Here is a 19,203-nt window from a genome sequence, read left to right as displayed (position 1 = left end):
GGCCGTACACCACTGGTGATCGTCGAGGGGACACTGAATAGTGCACGGTACATCCAAACCGTCATCGAACCCATCGTTCTACCATTCCTAGACCGGCAAGGGAACTTGCTGTTCCAACAGGACAATGCACGTCCGCATGTATCTCGTGCCACCCAACGTGCTCTAGAAGGTGTAAGTCAACTACCCTGGCCAGCAAGATCTCCGCATCTGTACCCCATTGAGCATGTTTGGGACTGGATGAAGCGTCGTCTCACGCGGTCTGCACGTCCAGCACGAACGCTGTTCCAACTGAGGCGCCAGGTGGAAATGGCATGGCAAGCCGTTCCACAAGACTACATCCAGCATCTCTACGATTGTCTCCATGGGAGACGACCATTGCTTTTCACAATATATATAAATGACCTAGTAGATAGTGTCGGAAGTTCCATGCGACTTTTCGCGGGTGATGCTGTAGTATACAGAGAAGTTGCAGCATTAGAAAGTTGTAGTGAAATGCAGGAAGATCTGCAGCGGATAGGCACTTGGTGCAGCGAGTGGCAACTGACCCTTAACATAGACAAATGTAATGTATTGCGAATACATAGAAAGAAGGATCCTTTATTGTATGATTATATGATAGCGGAACAAAAACTGGTAGCAGTTACTTCTGTAAAATATCTGGGAGTATGCGTGCGGAACGATTTGAAGTGGAATGATCATATAAAATTAATTGTTGGTAAGGCGGGTGCCAGGTTGAGATTCATTGGGAGAGTCCTTAGAAAATGTAGTCCATCAACAAAGGAGGTGGCTTACAAAACACTCGTTCGACCTATACTTGAGTATTGCTCATCAGTGTGGGTTCCGTACCAGATCGGGTTGACAGAGGAGATAGAGAAGATCCAAAGAAGAGCGGCGCGTTTCGTCACAGGGTTATTTGGTAACCGTGATAGCGTTACGGAGATGTTTAACAAACTCAAGTGGCAGACTCTGCAAGAGAGGCGCTCTGCATCGCGGTGTAGCTTGCTCGCCAGGTTTCGAGAGGGTGCGTTTCTGGATGAGGTATCGAACATATTGCTACACCCTACTTATACCTCCCGAGGAGATCACGAATGTAAAATTAGAGAGATTAGAGCGCGCACAGAGGCTTTCAGACAGTCGTTCTTCCCGTGAACCATACGCGACTGGAACAGGAAAGGGAGATAATAACAGTGGCACGTAAAGTGCCCTCCGCCACACACCGTTGGGTGGCTTGCGGAGTATAAATGTAGATGTAGATGTAGAATAGCAGCCTGCATTACTGCGAAAGGTGGATATACACTGTACTAGTGCCGACATTGTGCATGCTCTGTTGCCTGTGTCTATGTGCCTGTGGTTCTGTCAGTGTGATCATGTGATGTATCTGACCCCAGGAATGTGTCAATAAAGTTTCCCCTTCCTGGGACAATGAATTCACGGTGTTCTTATTTCAATTTCCAGGAGTGTATATTATGACTTTTGAACACTATTAAGGTAAATACATTGTTTGTTCTCTATCAAAATCTTTCATTTGCTAACTATGCCCAACAGTAGTTAGTGCCTTCAGTAGTTTGAGTCTTTTATTTAGCTGGCAGTAGTGGCGCACGCTGTATTGCAGTAGTTTGAGTAACGAAGATTTTTGTGAGGTAATTGATTTTTGAAAGGTATAGGTTAATGTTAGTCAGGGCCATTCTTTTGTAGGGATTATTGAAAGTCAGATTGCGTTGCGCTAAAAATATTGTGTGTCAGTTTAGTGTTGATCAGAATAGGTAAAGAGCGAAATGTCTGAGTACGTTCAGTTTTGATCACTTGTTCGAAAATCAAATAGCGTAAGGGGTTTATCAGCACAATTATTCATAAATTTTTCTAAGGGGACGTTTCATATATCGACCCTTAGCCGAGAATACCTCACTGGAATCTTCTGATTTTTTCTTGTAGTTTGTGTAATTAGTGTAGCTATTGTTTATTGCTAGAGCGTAATTATAGAGAGAATTTCCTTTGTAGTTGTAGTTTTTCATTGTTGTACAGTAAAGTAGTTGTAGCATGCATGTAGAGCTGCACCAAGTATTTCGCAGCTGCGCTTGCATTTAACTAGATATTATTTTCAGTGCTATGTTAATGTGTTTTCTTATTTTTGCTTTTCAAATAGTGCTTTTCTTGTTATCGTGAGAAATACGTGATAATTATGGCGTGTGAAAAACGTAACACTAGGCTCCAAAGTAAACTGAGAAATGACAGTGAGGCCGAAAGTAGTGTGTTAGCGCCACCGTGTAATGAATTAACTAATGTTCAAAGTAGTAATTTGGTAATTGTGCATAGAGAAATGGAGCTGGCTGCAATTAATGGTATAGACAGTGAAACAATTAGTGAACAGGGAACCATTATCGATCGATCGGTCGGCAACAGCTCGCCTCAGGAATCCGAAATGACAGGACACAATCTTGCAAATACTGTAGATTCAGGTTTTGCGTCCTCACCGTTTTCTCAAATAAGTCAAGAAAAATTTTCTGCTTTTCAAAATGCGAATATTGCCGGTTCAAATGCACTGCCGAATAGCACTGAGGAACATGTTTCAGACACCAGTGCATTGTTATTACAGTTAATGCAACAAATGGGAAAAAGGCTACAAAAGTTACACACAACGCTTGAACAAAATCAGAAACAAATGGGACAAAATCTTGAAAAGTTAGACACAATGGAACAACAACAGAGACAAACACAGCAACAGTTAGACGCAATGGAACAAAATCTCCAAAAGTTAGACACCACGCTTGAACAAACACGTAAAGATTTAACTACTGAGTTACATAAAATCGAATCGAAATGTCAAAAAGTTTGTAATGACGTAAAAACACAAATTTGTGAGCATTTCCAACCTATTTTTTCGCGTCGTGAAAATGCATTACAGAATCACGAAGTAGCCATAAAGGAACTGCAAACTATTGTTCATGAAAATCACGACACCTCGGAAGCTGAAATTGACTCAGTTGGAACTACCGATTCGGTTACGCAACTTGCAAAAACTCAGGAAAATTTAAAGGACACAGTAGATACCCTGAAAATTGGTTCAGAAAGACACATGGAGGAAATAAGTACACTATCAGAGAAAGTAGCCGAACTTTCGGATCAGGTCACTAACTTATCTACAAAAGTAGATGATGATCTGAATGACACAAAACCGGTAGTCTTTAATGACACAGAAGAGTATGAACAAATAAGAAAATTCAAACAAAATCAAAATCAAATCAATACACAGTACAAAAGAGAAATCCGGGAAGTACAAGATCAGTTGATGCAGGTAATACAAGAATTACATATTTCAGAGGACACTCGCACTCCAACATGGGATGAGGAACTTAGAAATACGGAACAGCCACAAAATAATAAAACAGGGCATTTCGGAAGTTATGAAAGAAATTGGCAAGGTACACCGAATTTTGAGATGGAACCGCCGACACGACGTAACAATGATCGATATGCGACTCGCCGACACGATGATTTTGACTATAAGCTGTTCATTACTACACGTAAATTCAAAACGTTTAAGAATTCTGCCAACGACATTCATCCACAAGCGTGGCTTCATCAAGTCTCTCATTGTTTTCCTCCCAACTGGTCATTAGAGCACAGGTTAGAATTTATGTGTGGCTACTTAGAGAATGAACCAGCTGTAGGAATACGATCGGTCATTCATGATGTCACAGTCAAGAAGAATTTTATCATGCCTTCCTCTCAGCATATTGGTCTCAAGCTACACAAGACCGAGTAAAACATAGCATCATAATGATGAAACATTTCGAACAATCTGAATTTTCCAGTCTTGTGCAATATTTTGAAGACATGATGCACAAGAATCCGTGCCTGTCAAACCTATACAGCCCCTCAGAACTCATCCGCATTTGCTTAATCAAATTTCCTGAACATTTACGACATATTATTTTGGCAGGACGTTGCAAAGACGACATTGAAGCTTTTCAGGGACTGTTACAAGAATTGGAAATTGACACTGACAATCGCGGAACCCGAAAACAGGAGCGCAACAGTTACAGGTCACATCCGTCACAATTCCGCGATGACAGAAATAATAACTGGACACGCCAAGGCTATTCTTATAACTTAAGTCGTGACCAAAACAGACGCCACCCATATGACAACCGTTGGCAGAGTAGTAATAATTACAGGGAAAGATTGCATTTCCGTAGTGATGAATATGGAAGAGATAGCCACAGAAACAGACAATATGGGAAACAAAACAATTATTATCATGGAAGACAGAATAATTTCAGACGCAACGGTCCACTGCACAGTTACGACTCGTGGAGAAATTCTCCACCACGTGACCCACAAGAAAAAAAATTACAGAAACTACCGACATGACGACAGACGATATAATCATAACGACAGACCTGAACTTCATCAAAACTGGCGAGATTTAAACAGGGCAGGGCCCTCTCGACAAGGTGAATTTGTAGAAGTTAGGTCTCCTAACCCTAATAACGACACGCGCCAACAAAGATACACAATGAGACGCACCGCAGGCAGCCACGTGCGCCGGCTGGCTCAGAGAAAAATAACATAGATGTTAACCTTGAGAAAAATTTTAGCATTCCTTACCGAAGTATACAACATGATAATTGCTTTCAATTTGAAACTCTGCGCACTAGAAAGGGTAAAAGATTGGACCACATTTCACATGTAAAACCGTTTATTCAAAGATAATCTGCTTTTTAACTTAGTCTTTGCTATAAAATTTTTCACTTCACGCTACTAGTACTCTTTGTCACACTTAGAAACTGTTAACATGCAACTATGTTTTAAAAATAAACTAGCCAGTCTAGAACCTAGGGAACATATTTAGACAGTAATTACGAATGCATTGTTATAGTGAACAGACGACACAGTGTTATTGTGTGTGTACATTCTTGCTTGTTAGTTGCACGATTACATAACGACTATAATGCTCACATACTTAGGACATATACCAGTACTGCTAACAAGATTTAAATGCAACATTTTGGTTTACTTGAAAGTACTTTCTGAGAGATACTAGATGACACAGTGGTTAGTTTATTTGACAGCTACACGATTATATCACAACGTGACTAATGAGTGACACAATTTATATTATTGTTTTTGCGCTGTATCTGTTTCATATCTGCACAGTTTTTCTGAATTCATCTGGAAAGTAAAACATGTTTTAGTAGTAACTTTTGTGATATAACTACAATGAGACAGCCTTTTCCATAGCACAACAATACGTTACAGTACAGTACTTTCTTCATCATGGCAATAAGCGTAGTAACTACAATATCTATACGCAAAGCATTTCACTTTGTTTATGATGAGGTGAGTACATTGACTTCAGCAGAACTTTGCTTACAGAGGACGATAACCACGACACTTCCACAGAATTATCTTACAGCAAGACGCACATTTAGCGCTATAGGACAGGCATTTGAGTGATTAATTTTGTACTTAAAACATTTATTTTTAAAGATTTTTGAATTACAAAGAAAGTTTTCCGTGATATATTTCATTCCATTGCTGTAATCTGTCACACCTGAGGGCATAATTACGTTAATCCTTAGGGGGTACATGCCTACTTTATGTACCATGTGTCTGGCAAGCACAACGAGCCCTAGCTAATATGGTATTTGCTTACACAACTTTACACATCGGTACCATATTTCTCTAACACATAATTACACAGCTATCTGATCATTTAACTGAGGGAGACAAACATTTTTTTTACTACATCAGTGACAGATGTTTGCGTAATTACACAGTTGGATAACTTCACACTTACGAAATTGTATTTTGTCTGTACTTTGTGAACTGTTCATATTTTTTTCGGAACCATTGTGTTACTATGAGAGCTTTGAATGATGTATTTGGTATGGGATCACGATTTTTAAAGTATGTTTGAGGTAGATGACACTATTTAAATGAGCAGAGAAATTTTTTAAGTTTTGAAATTATTGCAGAAAGCTACAACGGTTTTTGAGATTTGTCTGAGGTGTTATGACATAATTACGACGACGATGTGTATTATGCTGTTGAGGTATGTTCATGATCAACAAGCTCATGCTGTATGAGGAATTTGATTATGCTATGTATTTATTATGATGAAATATTGAAGAAGTGTCTACGAATGTGTATGTGTAATAAAGTAAGGAATAATGAGTAGTGGTTAGGGACTCTGGTTTGTGAAAAAGGATGTTGGAAACCAAGAATCGTACTTTAAGAGTTATGAAATGTGTGTATATGCGTGAATTACCACAATGCCGGCGAAAATTTTTTGGACACTGTTATATTTACAGGATTTTGTTTCTACACATTTGTAAAGCAAATTTTCGGCCTGTGAAATTTTTATGAGACTGTCACTGTAGCGGAAACTGCTGTCGTAAATATTTTAGTAAGAAAGGTAAGTGACCTTGACGTAATGCGTTTCGGGCGCCCGGCAGAGAGATAGTCGTCTGAAATAAGAAAGCCATTAGTTGGAGAAAAAAGAGGCCATTATCCTCGCTATTGACATTTCTTTGTAGAAAGCATCGCAAATACGACACGCTCAAACTTGACAACATATGATTACACTGCGGAGCTCTTAATTTATGATATTTACTAAAATGCCTACTGAAATGATGAGAAACATTTTACATCTATTGTCTTTCCAGTTGAGAGATTTTTTTGCCTTTGGAGACGCCATTTGCCTAGTGAACGACGTTTCATATGTTGCTTTATATATATATTCGCTCATTTCGTTTAATATCTAGTTTCTAGCTGCACTGCAGCATTGGTTAAAATAAAATTTAATAGATGTAATAATATAGATATTTTATGCCTACAGATCCAGTAAATAATAATTTGATGATACACTTCCAAAAAAAAAACAAAAAAAAACGAGGAAGCACAAAAAGACATTTCCCTTCACACGAATTGAATACATAATTTTTGTCAATGACTGGGTAACTCGTTTCGTAGAGTAACTTATCGTGATGCATCACTCTAGTGTTAACATGTGACATAGGTATTAGACATGGCCATCTTTACTGTAATATTTTTTTCTGCTTGAGCTTTGTCATGTTTAGATATTAGTTATTGCATTTGCTGCTGCTGATTGCCAGGCATAGTGCTATTAAATTTCACTTTGTATTACTCTGTTAAGCCAGTTTTACTACTGATTTATTTTTCTTGTTTGCTGCACATTGCCTTATATTAGTTGTAATATTGCATTTGCTTTGCTAATTTAGATTTACTGCTGCTAGATTTACCAATTTGCATTTTTTTCATTGCTGTTTGTATTAATTGTTTTGTGCTGCTGCATTGCCTTTTCCCTTGGTTTATGCATCTGAGCTCAGTAGATCTAAGTTAGCTTAAGAGGGGGTAGACTATATAAGAGAATGAGTTGCGATGAATTGGAAGAAATGCATTGAGAATTTATACGAAAAAAGTACAGAAAGCAGGTATAGATAGGAATTTTTGGAAATAATGAAGAATGAAGGGAGATCTCCAAGAAGTAAAGAAAGTTTTGTTTGCAAAATACTGCAGTAAAACAAACCCTGTCCTTTCCTTTTGTGTTATTCCACTATGTGTTTGTGTACCCTTGTGTATTTGTGTTTTTCCTGTCTTTATGTGTTTAGCTAATAAGATTTATGTTGTAGAATTTTTCTAGTACTAAGCTACATTCACTATGATGAGGAATACTGTTATCCTCAAATATAATTTGCGTTAATAATATGTCATTTTCTTTGTAAAGATGGTTAGACATTATATTCAAAAGTTATACTGATCTTTTATGTATGTACTTACGTCATAATTCCTGTAACACTGATGTATATGTTATTTCGATTCTTTTCTAAGGCCCGTATTACTACAAATGTTATCTGTGTTGTTATGTTCTTTAATGATGTATTTTGTACCTTTGTTATTGTATTCTCATGTTACAAAATTGTAATTGACACCAGTTCATCAAATTAAGTAACTTGTAAGCATTCATTTCACTGCACACATTTCTGTTGATCATAGTATATGCACAATATGTGAGAAGTTAGGACTGTTAGTGTTTGCACATGTGTTAATAATTCAGCAAGGCACTGGTTGACAGTACTGCTGGTTCTAAGGACAATTCCAAAAACTTTGTGAGTGCACAAGTGGTTTATGGACTTGCTATCTTGTCCGCAAGACTCTTCGATGGTGATTGTGCACCTGCACAGTCGCAACAGATGGTTGCTGGCCGTCTCTACAAGGACTGCAGTGGGTCTGCACATCTGTTGGCCCACCAATACCATAATCTCTACTAGGACTGCAGTGGGTCTGCTCTGTTGTGGCCCATTACCTGTCTGCATGTCAAGAGTCAGCATTGTCTTTCCATTGGAAGGACAACACTACTTCTTCAAGACTGCATGGAAGTCCACTACTTCCGTGTGAATTTTCTTTTACTACTCAGACTTTGACAAAAAAAACACTGCAATTTTACTGTGATGAATGATCAGGACTGTCTTTATGGACTGTGAGAAAATCTTTGCTTTTGACCGGTAGTGTATCAATAAGTGTGTGCATTTGATATCTTTGTTATTGTAATTATGTAAAAAAATTTCAAATCTGTATTGGCCACTGTCCAAAACAATTTGTAAAATTTTTTGTGGGGAGCATGGGGGCTATGTAAGTAGGCTGTTTAGGTTTTTTTATTGGTAACGACACGCAGCGCTCTGTATGTAAATCACTGGCTGTGCTGTGTGCAGTCTGTGGCTGGTTTGCGTTGTTGTCTGCCATTGTAGTGTCGGGCAGCTGGATGTGAACAGCGCGTAGCGTTGCGCAGTTGGAGGTGAGCCGCCAGCAGTGGTGGATGTGGGGAGAGAGACGGCGGAGTTTTGAGAGCGGATGATCTGGACGTGTGTCCATCAGAGACAGTAAATTTGTAAGACTGGATGTCATGAACTGCTATATATATTATGACTTTTGAACACTATTAAGGTAAATACATTGTTTGTTCTCTATCAAAATCTTTCATTTGCTAACTATGCGTGTCAGTAGTTAGTGCCTTCAGTAGTTTGAATCTTTTATTTAGCTGGCAGTAGTGGCGCACGCTGTATTGCAGTAGTTTGAGTAACGAAGATTTTTGATGAGGTAAGTGATTTGTGAAAGGTACAGGTTAATGTTAGTCAGGGCCATTCTTCTGTAGGGATTATTGAAAGTCAGACTGCGTTGCGCCAAAAATATTGTCTGTCACTTCAGTGTTGATCAGAATAGGTAAAGAGCGAAATGTCTGCGTACGTTCAGTTTTGCTCAACTGTTTGAAAATCAAATAGCGTGAGAGTTTTATCAGGGCAGTAATTCATAAATTTTTCCAAGGGGACGTTTCACCGGCGAGTTCTGGCGCTGTGCAGACCTGGCTGCTCGTCCGTCCCCAACCGAAGTGCCGACACACAGCACACGTAAACACCACAACGTCGCCGCAAAGATAGTACCACAGTCACTGGATATCGATAACCGCCGCTGCTTCCACTAGCAGACAGACAACGCTTGGAAACGGAATGGCGCCAAATGAGTACAAAAATAAGACGACAACCGTAACTATATCAGCTAAACGATGCCAACCTAGCAACGGCACCAACGCGAGCTGCAGCACGGCCCACCCACATTCCGTCGAACATTTATGGGACATAATGGAGTCAGTTGTGCATAAAATCCTGTACGGGGAAAACTTTCGCGAGTATGGACAGCCATAGAGGCGGCATGGCTCAATACTTGTGCAGGGGACTTTCAGGGCTAGTTGAGTCCATGCCAAGTCGAGCTGCTACGACGGTCAAAATGAGTTCCGACACGATGTTAAGAGGTACTCCGTGACATTTGTCACGTGAGTGTAATTGAAGTGAAGTTACCCATGTAGGTCCAGTGCAGGCTCTAATTAACCTACGGCAGGTAAAGTTGATAGATATGGCAATGTGTTAATTCGGATCTCATTTACCCTAAAAAAAAGTTTTGATCACCAGGTGCAAATGTGCCTTTGTACAGCACGGGCATGTCGTCGATAATAGTGAACAAATTGGGAAAGTGGAGGTGAGTAATCAAGTCCGCATTATGCCTTTCTCACTTGTCTTATCTGTTCTGCCTACGCCGTCCTTAGCTTTTTTTTTCTTTTTTTCTTTTTTTTTGTCATCAGTCTACTGACTGGTTTGATGTGGCCCGCCACAAATTCCTTTCCTGTGCTAACCTCTTCATCTCAGAGTAGCACTTGCAACCTACGTCCTCAATCATTTGCTTGACGTATTCCAATCTCTGTCTTCTTCTACAGTTTTTGCCCTCTACAGCTCCCTCTAGTACCATGGAAGTCATTCCCTCATGTCTTAGCAGATGTCCTATCATCCTGTCCCTTCTCCTTATCAGTGTTTTCCACATGTTCCTTTCCTCTCCGATTCTGCGTAGAACCTCCTCATTCCTTACCTTATCAGTCCACCTAATTTTCAACATTCGTCTATAGCACCACATCTCAAATGCTTCGATTCTCTTCTGTTCCGGTTTTCCCACAGTCCATGTTTCACTGCCATACAATGCTGTACTCCAGACGTACATCCTCAGAAATTTCTTCCTCAAATTAAGGCCGGTATTTGATATTAGTAGACTTCTCTTGGCCAGAAATGCCTTTTTTGCCATAGCGAGTCAGCTTTTGATGTCCTCCTTGCTCCATCCGTCATTGGTTATTTTACTGCCTAGGTAGCAGAATTCCTTAACTTCATTGACTTCGTGACCATCAATCCTGATGTTAAGTTTCTCGCTGTTCTCATTTCTACTACTTCTCATTACCTTCGTCTTTCTCCGATTTACTCTTAGCTTAGTTAGGTTTAATGAGGTCTAGGTTCTACGCGACTGATGACCTCAGAAGTTATGTCGCATAGTGCTCAGAGCCATTTGAGCCATTTGTTCTGCCTACTCCCCATTCCTAATCCATTACATATGGGAATATTTCTATTCATCTTTTTTGCACTCACAGCGCCATGTTTGCACCTGGTGGTCAAAATTGAAATTATTCCCTGCGTAAAACAGTTCTGCGTAAATGCATTACAGTTTTGTAAGGAGTGCGTGAGAACTCTTAACGCTGTTCTTTGCATTGTTTGAGTTTGGAAATAAATGAGCGCTCAGATATACGAGGGCTATCCACAAAGAACATTACGTTTTCGTTTGTGTCCGTTAGGGGCGGGGCTAGCGCGGCCATCTCGATGTCATGGCATTCCGCCGCTCAGTCGGCACCCTGCCGTGCTAGTGAGAGGTTCGTGCTGTACTCCATTGAGTTACTGTGACAGTTTGAAATGTGAGCGTTAATTGAAAATGTGAAGTGTGAAGTGCGTGCTGTAATAAGGTTTCTGACTGCAAAAAACCTGTACACCGATAGAAATCTATCGGCAGCTTTGTGAAGTGTGTGGGAACAACATAATCACTGAAGGTGCAGTGCGTTAATGGGTCATAAAATTTAAAAATGGCCGAACTAACGTTCACGACGAAGAGCGAAGTGGAAGACCCAGCATAGTGACTGCCGAACTTGTCGAAAAAGTCGATGCCGCAGTCTGTGAAAACCGTAATTTCACAATAACTGAACTCTCTATGAGTTTTCCACAAATTTGACGAAGTTTGTTAAACGAAATCATTACCGAAAAGCTCGGTTACCACAAGTTTTGTGCAAGATGGATACCAAAAATCTTGGCAGAGATTCACAAAAATCAGCGAATGGCTGCAGCGTTAACGTTTTTGGACGCTTACGAGAAAGATGGCGACTCATTACTCGATCGCATCGTTACTGGTGAGAATACATGGGTTAAGCATGTGAACTGCGAGACAAAATTGCAGTCAATGCAGTGGGGGCACAAAAATTCCCCCCAAAAACCCAAGAAATGCGTGCAGACAATGTCGGCAAGGAAGGTGATGGCGACTGTCTTTTGGGGCAGAAAAGGCGTGATTTTTGTGGATTTCCTGGAAAGAGGCACTACAATAAACTCTCAAAGGTATTGCCAAACTCTGCACAACCTCAGAAGAGCAATACAAAACAAGCGCAGGGGAAAGTTGGGCTCAAAAATCTTGCTGATTCACGACAACGCCCGGGCCCACACGGTAAATGCCACTCGTGAAGTTCTCAAATCTTTTAAGTGGGAGTTGTTTCTTCATCCGCCGTACAACCCCGACCTGGCACCGAGCGACTTCCACTTATTCCCAGAATGCACAAGTGGTTGGCTACGCAGCGTTTTGATGACGACGCACAGCTTCAACAAGAGGTAACCATTTGGTTGAAGGCCGAATTTTACGACGAAGGAATTTCCAAGCTCGTCCATCGCTACGATAAGTGCCTTAATTTAAATGGCAACTATGTAGAAAAGTAGTATTTAAGTGTGGCTTTCATCTGTATATAATAAAAAAATTCCAATACTCTATATATTTTTAATTCCAAAACGTAATGTACTTTGTGGATAGCCCTCGTAGATAGTAACAGTCCGAGGACGAAACAGGGGAGAGCGATTCTAAGCATTGTTGTGAGACTAGTGACAATCTGAGGGTAAAACAGGGGAGCGCGATTCTAACAAGGGAACCTCCCCATCGCACCCCCCTCAGATTTAGTTATAAGTTGGCACAGTGGATAGGCCTTGAAAAACTGAACACAGATCAATCGAGTAAACAGGAAGAAGTTGTGTGGAACTATGAAAAAAATTAGTAAAATATACAAACTGAGTAGTCCATGCGATTGATATGCAACATCAAGGACAAATGAGAGTTAGGGAGCGCCGTGGTCCCGTGGCTAGCGAGAACAGCTACGGATCGAGAGGCCCTAGGTTCAAGGCTTCCCTCCAGTAAAAAGTTTAATTTTTTATTTTTAGTTTGTATGAGAAAGTCTTATGTTTTGATCACTTTTTTGGGAGTGATTATCACATCCACAAGAAAACCTAAATCGGGCAAGGTAGAAGAATCTTTTTACCCATTCGTCAAGTGTACAAGTTAGGTGGGTTGACAACATATTCCTGTCATGTGACGCACATGCCGTCACCAGTGTCGTATAGAATATATCAGACGTGTTTTCCCGTGGAGGAATCGGTTGACCTATGACCTTGGGGTCAAATGTTTTCGGTTCCCATTGGAGAGGCACGTCCTTTCGTCTACTAATCGCACGGTTTTGCGGTGCGGTCGCGAAACACAGACACTAAACTTATTACAGTGAACAGATACGTCAATGAACGGACAGATCATAACTTTGCGAAAATAAAGGAAGTAAAATTTTCGGTTGAGGGAATACTTGAACCATGGACCTCTCGTTCCGCAGCTGCTCACGCTAACCACGGGACCACGGCGCTCCTGAGAAAAAGTTCTCCTTGATGTTGCTTATCTTGCGCATGGACTACACAGTTTGTATATTTTGCTTATTTTTTTTCATAGTTCCACACAACTTCTTCCTGTTTTCTCGATTGATCTGTGTTCAGTATTTCAGGGCCTATCCACTGTGCCAATTTATAGCTAAATCTGAGGGGGGTGCGATGGGGAGGTTCCCTTGTAAGTAGTGTCGGTCGAGAGCTCGGAAACAGAAGACGTGTCACGCTGCCCTCACGTCACTGATGGCAGATCTTACCACACTCACGGCCTAATGTCATTTCTATACCCAAGAGATTTAGATGGCTTAACTACGCTTCAAGATGGAATTCAACGTAAGATTCGCAACCATAGCGTAAAGTGGAACTGCAGGGCTAGACTCGTAATCGTTAGTCCGAGTTTGCAAGAATCCCATGTTTTGCTTGTCAGTTAAAGAAGGTTCCTTACCCTCCAAATAATAATTATTCTTCACAACTAACTGATATGCTGTGTTTAGTAAATGTTAATGTAACTTTGAAATCGAAATAATTTGTTAATCTCGCACTCAGCCATTATTGATACTTATAAGGTCATTGTCAGGCATTTCCCCATTATTAATACCTGAGGAGCGTACCATTGTGTATTTCCTCGCAAACTTTCCGCGCTGGACGACAGTTGTGTAAAATATGGTTGGTCGACGTTCGGAGGAATCTGTAGAGAGGGAGAATATTCCGTGGTTTCGAGAATAAGGTTCGTCTTCCGAGTTGTAGAATTTTGGAACACGTATTATGTTCGAGTATAATGACTTTCCTGGAGACTAGAAATCTACTCTGTAGGAATCAGCATGGGTTTCGAAAAAGACGATCGTGTGAAACCCAGCTCGCGCTATTCGTCCACGAGACTCGGAGGACCATAGACTCGGGCTCCCAGGTACATGCCGCGTTTCTTGATTTCCACAAGGCGTTCGATACAGTTCCCCACAGTCGTTCAATGAACAAACTAAGAGCATATGGACAATCAGACCAATTGTGTGATTGGATTGACGAGTTCCTAGATAACAGAACGCAGCATGTCATTCTCAATGGAGAGAAGTCTTCCGAAGTAAGAGTGATATCAGGTGTGCCGCAGGGGAGTGACGTAGGACCGTTGTTACTCACAATATATATATAAATGACCTTGTCGATAACATCGGAAGTTCACTGAGGCTTTTTGCGGCTGATGCTGAAGTATATCGAGAGGTTGTAACAAAGGAAAATTGTACTGAAATGCAGGAGGATCTGCAACGAATTGACGCATGGTGCAGGGAATGGCAATTGAATCTCAATGTAGACAAGTGTACTGTGCTGCGAAGACATAGAAAGAAAGATCCTTTATCATTTAGCTACAATATAGAGTTAATTCAATAAATTATCTGGAAGTAGGCATTAGGAATGATTTAAAATGGAATGACCATATAAAATTAATCGTCGATAAAGCAGATGCCAGACTGAGATTCATTGGAAGAATCCTAAGGAAATGCCGTCCGAAAACAGAGGAAGTAGGTTACAGTACACTTGTTCGCCCACTGCTTGAATACTGCTCACCGGTGTGGGATCCGTACCAGATAGGGTTGATAGTAGAGATAGAGAAGATCGCGAAAGCGTTACGTAGATGATAGATAAACTCCAGTGGAAGACTCTGCAGGAGAGACGCTCAGTAACTCGGTACGGGCTTTTGTTGAAGTTTCGAGAACATACCTTCACCAAAGAGTCCAGCAGTATATTGCTCCCTCCTACGTATATCTCGCGAAGAGACCATGAGGATAAAATCAGAGAGATTAGAGCCCACACAGAGGCATACCGACAATCCTTCTTTCCACGAACAATACGAGACTGGAATAGAAGGGAGAACCGATAGAGGTACTCAGGGTACCCATCGCCACACACCGTCAGGTGGCTTGCGGAGTATGGATGTAGATGTAGATGTACGAAGGAGGGTAACCGAGCTTTGCTAGGAAGCCAGCAGTGGAGAGAAAGAGGTCTTCCATTTTGAGTGCCCGTGTTTGATGGTCGCTGAGTATGAGCTTTTCTTGGTACAGACGGACTTGCTGTCTTTGCTCTCAGGAGATTTTATAGTTAGGTCCGTTAGGCACTGTACTGTTGCGAACTTATACGATTCAGGACCGGCTCCAGGTTGCGAGTCGTTGTTGAGTATGCAGCGTTCAGTGATTGAGAGAGTAGCTCTTCTGCCTATAGTCGCGTTGAAAAGTTATCTGAACTTCGTCCTTGTGGCTGGGAGTTCTTGTTTCTCCTCTGTAGAACTCTGGGAGGAGAAGACAGTGTTAGAATATATTAGTCAGAGGACCGCCTTCTGCCGTCCTAGTGTTTGAACGAAAGTATTTTTGGCTGACGTCCTTAAATCGTCGCAGACATGTACGAGAGCCATCACTCCGACGCACTGGATGCAGTACATACGGTGATATTGTTAATTGCTTCAGCTTCTTAGGGTTATAAAGCTAAACAGCTGTGATCACGTTAGTTTATTTCCACTGAGGTTCCGTACCGCTGTAGATCATCTTTGAAAATATTGTCTTCTAGTGTTTGGTGCGTAGATGATGTCAGTCATCTCGGTAGCCAGAGAAAAGGGGCTTGTAACGCGAGTGTATGTCAGGCCCCCACAACCGCACGAGTGGTCGACTGTGAAGAGCGGACAAATTGAATAGCTGGGTGGCGGCCATTAGAGTGGTAAACTGACGCGCGGAGTTCTAATGTTTATACATCGCTTTTGGTTATAAAATGCCTTCCCTTGAGTTAGGTCGCAAACATAATGCCTCATTTAAATAAGTTACTACAATATACTTTTTAATTTATGAACAAACGGCAACTAGTCACTGTTCATGAATTTATCTTACTTACTACATGGAATCTGCCGTAGCTAAAAGTTATGTACTGGGCCCCTAGCATTTTTCGTAGTTCATTTACGATAGATGTACACAAAATGCATCAAAATACTCGAAGATTTGCCCACTATATTAATAGATATTTTCTGACTCTACCTTGCTTGAGATTTTATGACGAGAAGTGCGTTATATATGGCATAGTGCTTTGGCAACTCACGACCAAATTATGAAGTTTCAACCTAACCTAGACCATGAAAACACTACCGATAAGCCAACTTTCTTCAAAATGATCAGAACATGTAAAATGGTATTCTGTCGGTCGGAAATCTTGCTTCCTGACAGCGTGTAACCATTTTTGTAACAGCTGTGGTTTTGAGAAAGGAAACCTGCAAATAGATGCACAGACATGATGCTAATACCGTGTTACAAAAACATTTATTAAGCAAGCGCACTGACATACAAAACAACTTAAAATATTCACATACCTGTGAAATGTAATATTCGTTCCTTTCTCGAATTTATTTGTACAATTAATCGCTGCACAACTCTTCACCATTGTACTTCTTTTGATCGGAATGTACAGACAGTAGAATTACGAGTAACAAATACTGTATGTACGCCCCAACAAATATACAACGTTGAATCAGGGTCTTCATAAACAACAGTACTACACAACACATCAGACTACAACCACTATAATGGCGTCCAGCCGAAGGTTCAAATTATCCCGCGACTGCAGCGCCATCAGTGAGTCTAGTTATTTTTTACAAGGTCTTTGGTGTATGTAGACGCCATTTTGACGCTGTACTACGGCTCTGCCATCTGTCAGAACGGTTCGAAACTTCACCGGCGCACAGAACAAACATCAAATTTGAAGCACCAGCAAGGACGTTTGTCTATGTATATTAATGGATTTTTTAAAAAAAATCTGGAGGATTACTTATTGAACGACCCTCGTGTTTTAAAATAAGTGTCGTTAAGAACTCAAGTCCATTCAAATATTTATCTCGATATTATTGCGATTATAACCTACAATTATTAACATTTGGCAGACAGCGATAAAAAAAAATGGTTTACGTTTGCACTCCAAGTAATGAAAAATTTTAAAATCTATTACTATACAGTCCAAGGCTTTTATGACTTCATAACAATTTTTGAACCTGCCCGTTGAATCAGCTCGATAGGAACTTTAGTGAAACATAATGTTTCTGAACTCTGCCTATAATATGAAATGCACATTAAATGTACTGCAGTGCCGGCAATACAAGTGAGCCAGCGTAGTTACCTATTTTTCTTTTGAGAGCAAAGTAGTGCATTCAGTAGGCAGTGAATGCTATTCTTTATTTGGACACTTCTCACCAGATACCAGCACCAAAGAGCGACAAAGACCCCAAAGGGGGCAGTACCGACCACATTGAAAACTACAGGATGGGGCAAATAAAAGTTGTCCGCACGAGCGGATACGATTGGACGTGAATGTATGCATATAACCACAGCCCGTGACGTCTACAGCGCGTGCTCGCCCGCCACGTGATTCACAAGCGTTAAGAGCGTAGTGCGGGCTGTGTCAGTGTGAGTGGAGCAGTGCATCAGGGGCGATGCTACTCACAGTGCAGCAGCGGGTGTTCGTCGTGGAAAGTTACGTGGCAAACAAAGTCGTGGATGCGATGTCGTCAGCTGTTTGCTGAGAAGCTTAAGGGGAGGTTTACTATCTTTTCGTTCAAAAAATCGATTTTTTGTAAATTGCATTTTTGGATCCATGAAAGTGTTTAGTATCCACCCCTTAAACGATTTTTTCCGAAAACGGAACGGAAATGTTTGTTATTCGCGGTTGAAAGAAAAAAATGCACCTGCCTGAAATCGGCCTATTTCACGCACCAGTTTCTTTCGAGAATCTCGACACCGAAAAATTATTCTATCTGATTGCCCATGACTAAAACTGATAAAGTGATCAAGGAGCTTACGACATACTACGGCTTGGAAGTCCGACGGCATTCCAATTCGGTGGAACAGATGAAGAAGGCAGTTTGAGCAACGTATTTCCACAAGTGTTCGGCGCATGTCCACACAACACCAAAATTGTCCGGCTGGGAAAACTACACAACTGCCCATTAAAATTGCTACAGCAAGAAGAAATGCAGATGATAAACGGGTATTCATTTGATAAATATATTATACTAGAACTGACATGTGTTTACATTTTCAATGCAATTTGGGTGCACAGACCCTGAGAAATCAGTACCCAGAACAACCACCTCTGGCCGTATTAACGGTCTTGATATACCTGGGCATTGAATCAAACAGAGCTTGGATGGCGTGTACAGGTACCGCTGCCCATGCAGCTTCAACACGATACCACAGTTCATCAAGAGTAGTGACTGGCGTATTGTGACGAGCCAGTTGTTCGGCCACCATTGACCTGACGTTTTCAGTTGGTGAGAGATCTGGAGAATTTGCTGGCCAGGGCAGCAGTCGAACATTTTCTGTATCCAGAAAGGTCCGTACAGGACCTCGAACATGCCGTCGTGCATTATCCTGCTGAAATGTAGGGTTTCGCAGGAATCGAATGAAGGCTAGAGCCACGGGTCGCAACACATCTGAAATGTAACGTCCACTGTTCAAAGTGCCGTCAATGCGTACAAGAGGTGACCGAGGCGTGTAACCAATGGCACCCCACACCATCACGCTGGGTGATACGCCAGTATGGCGATGACGAATACACGCTTCAAATGTGCGTCCACCGCGATGACGCCAAACACGGATGCGACCATCATGATGCTGTAAACAGAACCTGGATTCATCCGAAAAAAATGACGTTTTGTCATTCGTGCACCCAGGTACGTCGTCGAGTACACCACCATAGGTGCTCCTGTCTGTGATGCAGCATCAAGGGTAACCGCAGCCACGGTGAAACGTCCCCATTGAACAATTTTACATGTGAAACGTCCACTTAGAACAATTATACAAGCCTGTGCTTAACCTGACACACAATATTATTTAGCGCAACG

Source organism: Schistocerca cancellata, chromosome 12, assembly GCF_023864275.1.
Source record: "Schistocerca cancellata isolate TAMUIC-IGC-003103 chromosome 12, iqSchCanc2.1, whole genome shotgun sequence".
NCBI classification, from domain to species: Eukaryota; Metazoa; Arthropoda; class Insecta; order Orthoptera; family Acrididae; genus Schistocerca; species Schistocerca cancellata.
Note: the sequence above shows the minus strand (reverse complement) of the source record.